The 10,410-nt window shown below is 42.5% G+C and overlaps 1 protein-coding gene across 1 annotated transcript in view; it reads left to right on the top strand.

Moving 5' to 3' along the window:
* Positions 1-1,334: 1,334 nt before the first annotated feature.
* DTNA (dystrobrevin alpha) overlaps positions 1,335-10,410 on the top strand; it is a 267,832-nt gene continuing 258,756 nt past the window's right edge. The window contains exon 1 of the mRNA XM_060775262.2: positions 1,335-1,354. The gene's annotated coding sequence lies outside the window, so the exon portion shown is untranslated. The remainder of the gene's footprint in view (positions 1,355-10,410) is intronic.

Below are 10,410 nucleotides of genomic sequence, written 5' to 3'. Positions count from 1 at the left end.
AGCCCCCAATCCCTCTCACCCCTGTCTGTTTTATTCCATATTCACCCCACACTCCCTCTCCCCCCTCTACTTCAGGCTTGCATGTCTGCTGCACCCCATATTTGGCCCCCAATCCCTCTCCCCACCTCATCCCTGTCTGTTATACTCCCTATTCACCCCACAATCCCTCTCTCTAGCCTTGTTACTTCTGACTGCTGCACCCCATATTAGGCCCCCAAACCCTCTCCCCTGTCTGTTATACTCCATATTAACTCCACACTCCCTCTCCCCCTTCTACTTCAGGCTTGCATGTCTGCTACACCCCATATTTGGCCCCCAGTACCTCACCCCTTACTGTTATACTCCATATTCACCCCACACTCCCTCTCCCTAGCCCCGCTACTTCAGGCTTGCATGCCTGCTGTTCCCCAGATTTAGCCCCCAGCCCTTCTCTGCCACATCCCTCTGCTCCAGGCCCCCCTGCCTGGTTTTTGCTCCCTCTCCCCTCCCCTCCTCCCCGCCCTGGCCCCCGCCCTCGGCTGTCCCTCCAGCCCTTGCGCCTCGCGTCCCTTCTCCTCTCAGGTGCCCTCGTCTCGCTCGCTCGGCTCCTCTTCCTCCTCCTTCTCCTCCTCCCTCCTCCCTTCTGCTTTGGCAATACGTCATCCTTTTGCTGGAGAGGTCCTCCCCAGCTTCCCTCCGCCCCTCTCCTCCTCCTCCTCCTCCTGCATGGCGAAGATGCTCTTCGGACAAAGTGAATGGAAGCCCACACATATACACACTCACACAAACCCACTCCTCCTCGCCCCTCCCTCCCTTCCAGTCCGCGCGCGCCAAACGCCGGGCAAGTGGCGGGCGGGCGGGCGGCTTCACTTGAGCTTCACTTGCGGACCGGGCATGCGCACAGGCTGGCTGGGGCCGCGCCGAGGGGCTCTGGGCATGTGCAGAAGCCCAACATGGGTACATTCTGAAGCAGGGCAATTTCGGCGATGACACCTGCAGCATGTGCCAGGAGCTGCAGCGGCAGCAATAGCAGCAGGAGTCTCCTCCGCCGCCGCCGCCGCTGCTGCTGCTGGTGCGCGGTGCATCTTCCTCAAGCTCGGTCCCCGAAGCGGTAAGAGCAGCAGGAGGAGGAGGAGGAGGAGGAGGAGGAGGCGAAGCGGCGCGCTCGGCGGGGTCTCTGGGCTGCCCTGCTTGCCTTGCCCTGGTCCCCCCCCCCCCGTCTCCTTGTTTCTGTTGCGTGCCTGGTGACCTTAACAGAGTGTGCATTACCTCACAGGTAAATATCAGCTGATCCGTTGCGAGAGCGGCAGCAGCAGCAAGAGCAGCAGCAGCCAGGAGCCGGAGAAGCCCAGCGACCCACAGAGCTTTTCTGGAGGTAGACACCCCATCATCCTTTCATCCTTCCTTCCTTCCTTCCTTCACCCATCCATTCCTTCACTCCTCAGGCCACCCCTCGCCTTGACTTCCTTGCCCTCCTTTTACTACACTGTCTCTATATATATTTCCCTGTCTGTGGCAAGGATGCTCAAGTCTCCATAATGGGTGATGTTCAGTTTGGGAAAGGAGGGGAAGGAGAAAGATGCTCAGTGTATTATTGAAAGCTTTCATGGCCAGAATTACTGGGTTGTTGTAGTTTTTCCAAGCTGTATGGCCATGTTCTAGTAGCATTCTCTCCTGACGTTTCACCTGCATCTATGGTAGGCATCCTCAGAGGTAATGAGGTCTGTATAGCCATTTTTTGGGCTGTATGGCCATGTTCCGGAAGCACTCTCTCCTTATGTTTCACCTGCATCTGTGGCAGGCAACCTCAGAGGTTGTGAGGTCTGTATGGCCATTTTTGGGCTGTATGGCCATGTTCCAGAAGCATTCTCTCCTGACGTTTCACCTACATCTATGGCAGGCATCCTCAGAGGTTGTGAGGTCTGTATGGCCATTTTTTGGGCTGTATGGCCATGTTCTGGAAGGACTCTCTCCTGACGTTTTGCCTCTCCTGACGTTTTGTCACAGATGACAGGCATCCTCAGAGGTTGTGAGGGCTGTATGGCCATTTTGGGCTTTATGACCATGTTCCAGAAGCATTCTCTCCTGACGTTTTGCCTGCATCTGTGGCAGGCAACCTCAGAGGTTGTGAGGTTTGTATGGCCATTTTTCGGGCTGTATGGCCATGTTCTAGAAGCATTCTCTCCTGACATTTCACCTGCATCTGTGGCAGGCATAGTTTCCAACAGACCCCACAAGCTTTGAGGATGCCTGCCACAAATGCAGGTGAAACATCAGGAGAGAATGCTTCTAGAACATGACCATACAGCCCGAAAAACCTACAACAACCCAGAGAAGGATGCTGCTCATCCAAAACAAGAGCCAAGTGCTCTGCTGCAATATCAGTAAAAAGGGGTTTTTTGGGGGGGGGAGGGAGGAATGGGGACACACTCAATATGATTCAGCCTGTTGCCAATATGAAGCTGCAGAGAATTCATTGCCTTAGGATTTGTGTAAATGACTAAAACATAGAGGATGGGGTACTCGCATTGAGTACTAGGACCCTTTGCTTCCTTGCTGTTGGTTCCTTTTGTGTGTGACTTTTGTAAACCAGAGTTTCCACTCAGAAAACCCCCCAAAGTGGGGTCACATCCCTTCTGTGGGGCTCAAAGGAGATTGGAGCAGTGATAACTTGAGATGAGCAACTCGGGAAATGGAAGCTCTTTTTTTTTCCTTTTTGGCCGCCTCAGAAATCCTCATTGATACCGTGGATTTCATTACAGAGTGTGCCAAGGTATGCCTTGATGTGCGGAGGAGAGGGGTGCCCCTGCGTGTGTGTGTCGTGAGGCGCGCTGGCAATTATATATACAGGCCTTGTGATGACATCATCTCTCTGACTTTCCCTCCACTTCAGTCTCTGGGAGGCTGCTTCCTTCTGCATTGTTGTCATCCGTGAGCCTGACAGGGATGGCTCATTGTTGGCAAGGTTTTACACCCAGTTCATAATCTGTGTGCAATTATACATTTTAGCTCAGACTTATATAACCCCCAGGATGTGCAGACTGTCACTAGTGAACATTACCATTGTGGAAGGTCTGGATTTTGCCTATCTTACCTGCAGCAGTATTTACATGCTCTTGTGGATGTAATGCAAATAACATTAGCATTGTCGAGGGTCTTGTTTCCTCTTATCCTTACCTGCAGCAGGGTTTCCGTGCTCTTGTGGATGTCATGCAAATAAACCTATAGTGGTCACTTACTGTGAATTGTTGATTAGCTAGATGAAAAAAGGAGGCAGTGTTTTATTCCTGCCTATGTCTTTTGCTCACTTACCTGCCCATTGATAAACTTCATATGCTTGTAATGGGCATTTGAGGTGCTGCAGATTTTTTCAGAAATCACAACATTCTCCTTCCAACCAGAAATATTTCAGCTCATATTTAAGAAACCTGTCTGCTCTGGCTGCTGTGAAAGGATACGATGAGCAGACATACTTTATGAATATATATTAGGATCATTTAAGTAGCACTTGTGGTATGTTATGCAGTGTTGAAAGAAGTTTCTTAAGGGTAAATATCACCAGATGAATCCTGGAAACCCACCCCAGCAATGCCATTTGGAAATCAAAATTAAAATCTATGTGTGGGGGTTATTTAAACTTGACTAGAGACAGATTTGAAGCTCAGAATTACCATTATTCTCTGCTGTTATCTTGCTTGTTGTTTTGCATGCAAAAAAAAACCCTATCTGTTTTTTCATTTGCGGTTCTAAGAAATACAAAGCACACTACCATGTCTATTCTGAAGTCCTACTATTTCCATGAAGCTTCATTCCTAGTGACATCATTTAGGGCTGTAGCCTTAAGTTTTTAACCATGGCAGCAATCAGCAATCTGGCATTAGGATTTGGAAGTAACAGTGAAAAAGTCTGGTTCTATTGCTTTGCCAAATATTGTTAGACAGAACCCGTGGAAAGAATACTGGAGTTGGGTTGCTGTGAGTTTTCCAGGCTGTATGGCCATGTTCCAGAAGTGTTCTCGCCCACATCTATGGCAGGTATCCTCAGAGGTTGAGGGGTCTGTTGGAAACTAGGGGTTTGGATATCTATGGAATGTCTAGGGTGAGAGAAAGAACTCTTGTCTATTTGAGGCAAGTGGGAATGTTGCAATTGGCCACCTTTATTAGCATGGAATGGCCTTGCCACTTCAAAGCCTGGCCGCTTCCTGCCTGGATAAATCCTTTGTTGAGAGGTGTTAGCTAGCCCTGATTGTTTCATGCCTGGGATTCCCATGTTTTCTGAGTGCTGTTTTTTATTTACTGTCCTGATTTTAGAGTTTTTTAAAATACTGGTAGCCAGATTTGGTTCATTTTCATGGTTTCCTCCTTTCTGTTGAAATTGTCCACATGGTTTTGGATTTCAGTGGCTTCCCTGTGTAGTCTTGACATGGTTGTTGTTAGAGTGGTCCTGCATTTCTGTGTTCTCACAACCTTTTAGGATGCCTGCCATTGATGTGGGCAAGATATCAGGAGAGAATGCTTCTGGAGCATGGCCATACAGACCGGAAAACTCACAGCAACCCAATGATTCCAGCTATGAAAGCCTTCAACCACACATCAATACTGGAGTTGTAACTGAAGTACACGAATATGATAAATTCTTGGGAATGTAGCTGTATAAAAAGGGAAAAATAGAAACTGGTAATGCCTTAAAGATGTTTTTAAGATAAGATGATAAGATGTTTTCAAATATCAAGTTCTCTTTCATCAGATGCTCCTTAATTAATTCAGAGGTACTGGTAAATATTGGTTTCCAGGCTGTTTGTTTCAGAACTACCAGGGCAGTGCAACATTGTAACAAATTATACCAATTTATTTCATTGTTTAATATTAACATGTCACAAGTTTTCAGTGACTGATCAACTGGTTCCAGAATATAATTTGAATATGGCTTTTGAAATTCCAATAATATGTCAGACTTTGTCTATTTCAAATAGCATGTTCGTGTTTAAAAATAAGTCCACCTATCACCATTTCTTTTGATTGTGGAAGTTCACTGCATATATCAGCAATGCTCTATTAATAGCAATGACATGAAAATAACTTATCAGAATAAGCTTATTTATAGCTTCTTGTTTTGCTTCTTACGAGTTTAAGCCATCTCTTTCTATTAAAAGAAGAAAACTTTGAAAATAATGCACACTTCACAAAATGCTACATATATGAATAGTGAATACAAAATTGATTAAACTCTTGACTATGAGTAGGATGACAAGATACAACTGCAGGTAGTTTGTACAGAAGAGGACATTTCAATATTTGCTCTGGTTTTGTCTCAATAAATGTTTGCATATGAGCATATTTATAGCAGTCCCTTGTGAATTCACTGGTAACACAAAGCTCCCTTATTAAATCTGATTTAGAACTCAATACAATACCTGGTCCCTTGTTTGCCACATATTTTCTACAAGTACTTCTGAATACGTTGGGAAAGGGGGGAGAGGTTATAATGGAATAACAGTCTATGATACTAAACAGGAAAAGTCTCAGCATTATATGTTTATTATGTGTTTAAATAGGCTGTGAAGAAAGAATTTGGATCTTTGTCAAAAACACTCAGTACTTTCATTAAACCGAGTTGTGAGTTTGTGAACAGTTAAGTTTCTTACACTTATACAGGAGATAATATAGGAATTTGGTGTCATCATGACAGTACAATCCTTACAGTTGGCCGAATATAAACTACTGGCTCGCATGGACTAAAGAAAGTTCAATAACAATCTCTGTATGATTTGCAACTATACGTCCCCTTGATTTAATGCTCTTTGTTTCTAGAGAGTGCAGAAATTATATACAGGGCCTATCCAGACATACTCATAATGCGTGATCTGTCTCAGTTTACCGGAGGCATCCAGACAATGGTTTCGGTAAAATCTAATAAATTCTAAATAAATTAAACACCTGGTAATATCTGAATCTAAAGGTAAGATCCAGGTCTTACCAGGCATGAGCCCTGTGTGGATTGGGCCCTGGAACCACATCATTCAACTCCCAGGCCTGATCCACACAGGCATCTCAGTATTTCAAGAGGGTACTCACCATCTTCCCCCAAACCCAAAATGTACCCCTAAAAATAAAGTTAAACTCACCTGGCTGCCTTAACTTTCCTCTTCATGCCCTCCAAGCATGAGGAAATGACATGCCAAGAGATGGGGGCTGAGAAAGATTACCCTCTCCCAGTCTCCTGGGGTGTCATTTCCTCATGCCTTTAGGGCATGCGGAGCAAAATTATGGTGACCAGGTAAGTTTCACCTTATTTTTAGGGGTAGATTTGTGGCGCTTCAGGGTGGCTGCATGCCATCCCAATTGTAATCAGGATGGCATGTAGGCACCCTCCCCAGGAAAGCTTGGGGTTTGGGGGCTTGTGAGGCACGGATTTTCATCCTGTGTTGAAGTACCCTCAATGATAAGGAAATCAATATATATTGATTAAAAAAACTTTTCTTGTCTGGTTCTGTTTCCATCCGTTTTTTTTTATTTCTTTGGAGATTGTTGGGATGTTCATTATAACTTTACCCTCTGTAGACACTTAGCCATTGCACATACTCTACCAGCACATACTCTACCATGCCTTTTTATGCAGTCTAGTAGCTCTACTTGCTGTTAATGAAGTTGTTAAAAATATCCATTAAGTTGGTAGAAGTATTCCTAGTTAGTAATGCAGGCTGGTGCTATGCTGTAGATCAGGGGTCCTCAAACTAAAGCCCGAGAGCCAGATACGGCCCTCCAAGGTCATTTACCCGGCCTCACTCAGGGTCAACCTAAGTCTGAAATGACCTGAAAGCACACGACAGCAACAACAACAACAACAATCCTATCTCATCAGCCAAAAACAGGCCCACACTTTCCATTGAAATACTAATAAGTTTATATTTGTTAAAATTGTTCTTCATTTTAATTATTGTATTGTTTTTAAGTGTTTGTACTACAAATAAAATTGTGCAGTGTGCACACGAATTCAAATTATTATTATTTTTCAAATTATAATCCGACCCTCCAACAGTTTGAGGGACTGTGACCTGGCCCTCTCTTTAGAAAGTTTAAGGACCCCTGCTATAGATTTTATGACTCAAGACTATGGAATTCTGGGAGTTGTAGTTTTACAAGATCTGTAACCTTCCTTGAGAAAGAATATTGGTGCTGCACAAAACTACAACTCCAGGATTCCATAGCATTGGGCCATAGCAGTTAAAGTGGTGTCAAAATGCATCAGTCTATAGTGTAGATGCACCCATGGTTGAAAATGTTTATTTAAGTCATGGTGCATCAATAAAATAAACAAAATCCTGCCTATTTAAATATTTAATTTCTAGTAAATGTATTCTGTTGCTATATCGGTGGCCTTATTCCAAGAATCATAGTCTGCAATTTCATGTTTCATAGAGATGTTTTGGGTTTGTCTCCAAGTGAATATTGAACAGGAAACTGTAATGAATTGTGATACCTTAATATATTTCACTCTCTATATTGTAACATTTTTCAGATATACGTAGTTATTGTGTTCACACTTTATATTTGTAGGAATCAACTTCAAAATAAAATGGGAAAAGAAACCCTAAAATATTTACTATAGATTGGCATTTTTGTGAAGTTAGAGTCCTGTGTAGTTTGGGTAGAATAAAAAAGAAAATTAGACTGTATCCCATTAAAGACAAACTTCTAATGGAAACTAGTTAGCCAACCATATCTCTGCTTTTAAAGCTATTAACTCATCACTCTGAGTTTCATCCAACTTCATTCTTAAAGGTTTGCTCTTGAACATTGTGTTTTCAACTCAACACTCCTAATCTTGTAGTAGCTTTCATTTTTTAACCTATCAGCTACTTCACCACCAAGCATAGCATGGTAAATCCTAACTGTTATATTTGGAATTCCTGTGCTTTTTTATTAATTGTGTAGGTTCCCACCCTCTCAGCATAGCAGCAAGATGTGTGCATTCATGGAAACCTGCATGGCAATTAATTGTGATACAAAACCCACGGAGCATTCATGGCTTTCTACAGTACCATGAATGCAAAAGGTCATAATTTTATCAGGCAACACAGAATCATTCATTTGATCTACTATTTTTGTTAATGAAGTGGTTTCAGCATAACAACGTTGCTCTCCTTTTTACCTCTACATCCTGTCTGGGCTGAAATATGTGGTATAGAAATAAAGCAAATAAATAAATAAATATTGCAAGTGCTGTAGTCTCAAAAGAATGAGAAAGACTGATCTCAGACCCTTTTCATGACCAAACTCTCAAATGAAGACAAATTTATCATCTCAGATCAGGTGCTTATCTGCTCAAAGAATGAATTTGGAGCATGGATGTCTATGACCTTTGGAATGTCTGAAGGGAAAATTTAAAAGATGCATCTGGAGGAATAGAAAAAATAATTAAATGTTTGATTCAACAAATTCAGGCAGAGCAATTTCTAAGTGACATAAATTTTAATGAGATAGAGATATTGGGAGACATGAACTTGCGGTTCTTTCATTCATATTTTTCCTAGTATCCTTTTATGAAGTGTTCTTATTATTCCATTTTTGGGACTGAATTTATTAAAAGACACTACACTTTGAGACATGTACATATATCATTTACATTAAGTTACTGTATGTATGTTTTCTGAATAATTGCTTTTCTGTGTGAAGATCATATGTGGTTCTGGTAGAGAGGAGAGGAGAGGGAGCAAAAACCAGGCAGGGGGGCCTGGAGCAGAGGGATGTGGCAGAGAAGGGCTGGGGGCTAAATCTGGGGTGCAGCAGGCATGCAAGCCTGAAGTAGCGGGGCTAGAGAGAGGGAATGTGGAGTGAGATGGGGAGAGGGATTGGGGGCCAAATATGGGGTGCAGCAGGCAGATGGCTGTGCCAGGCACGGTAGAGATTCCTTCATTGGTAATAGGGGACAGGAGATTTGATTCCAGTACGGCTGATAATTTCAGAAGAACAATTTTCTGCAGTACCACAATAGGGGAGACAGTGGTGCTGATAACTGTTGTTACTTCTAATCTGATAGAGTACTGGTGTGATGCAGTGGTTTGAATGTTGGACTAAGAAACTAGGATTCAGATCCACATGTGGCCATGAAAACCCACAGGGTCACTTTGGGCAAGTTGCGTACTTTCAGCTGAAATAGTTGAAAGTCCCCTCTGAAGAATTTTCACTAAAAAAACCCCTATGATAGATTCTACTCAGGATTGCCATAAGCCAATACCATAAGTCAAGACTTACTTGACGCACACAACAATTACCTCTAACTCTAGCATTTTATCTTCATCTAAAAGACTCGAGAGTATAGCATAGGTGTAGGAACTTCGCTAATGAAAACAAAGCTATTTCTGGCGAAAGGGAGAAAGTTGCACAAATAACAAAAGCAAGAAATAAAAAGCTTTTTGATAACACTTGTTTTCTCAGAAACGTTACAACTACATATTCTCGGGACTCCAGATATTCACACTCACTAGGAGCCTGAACAATTCAACTCCTACCTCTTGAAAGATAAGACTCTTATGTAGTTAAGCAAGAAAAGACAGCCTATACTTTTGTCTTCCTTCATAGTTTAATCCCAGTTCTTTATAGCTCTCCCATTCCTCCCTTCTGCAGCATATTAAGACTCTGTGTTGACTAAACAACTGAACTAACTCAAGCTTACCAAACATTGGAAGAGAGAACAAACAACAAAAAAATTACCTGTTACTACTTTGTATGAAGGGTCATAGATCACATGTTTTGCATGCAGAAAATGTGAGCTTCATTCTCCAGCATCTCCAGATAGGAAGAAATAGAGAGTAGCTTCTGGTTAAAACCCTGGGAAGCCTCTGCTCATCAGTGTAGACAGTAGCAATATAATTATTCACTAGGCTCCTTCTTGAAAGAAACAAGCAATTTAAACAATTTTCTTCCAAATTTGAGAAACTCTTCAAAAGATTTATGCCCATTACTAATTCAGGATTTATTCTGCACAAAATTCAGATGTGGTGATTTGCTGAACAGCTTGAATAGAAAACAGCATTTTATGTGCAGACCATTTTTTTAAAAAAAAATGTATGCAGAAATATTTTCCCGGCACTGAAAATGTTATTACTATGCAGAACATGATGCTTTTGCTGCAAATCAGTCATGTGCACACATTGTGCACAGTAAATCCAAAAGTACAGCATTTTCTACACCATTTTTTGTGTGAAATAATATTTTACACAGACATTTTTTTCTGATCAGATAAATGCTATTTTCTGTACAAAATGTGTGTGTGTGTGTGTGTGTGTGTGTGTGTGTGTGTGTGTGAATAAGGCCTGAACTGTGGACATTTTCATGAGTCCAGAATTCTTCTTATCAGGCTTCTTGGCACTTGAACAATATGGGTGGGTTTTTCTTTTTGCTTTTACAGAATACTTTTGAATACTCTATC

Source organism: Anolis sagrei, chromosome 4 (genome assembly GCF_037176765.1).
Source record: "Anolis sagrei isolate rAnoSag1 chromosome 4, rAnoSag1.mat, whole genome shotgun sequence".
NCBI lineage: Eukaryota > Metazoa > Chordata > Lepidosauria > Squamata > Dactyloidae > Anolis > Anolis sagrei.
This window is presented reverse-complemented; position numbering and strand designations above follow the sequence as displayed.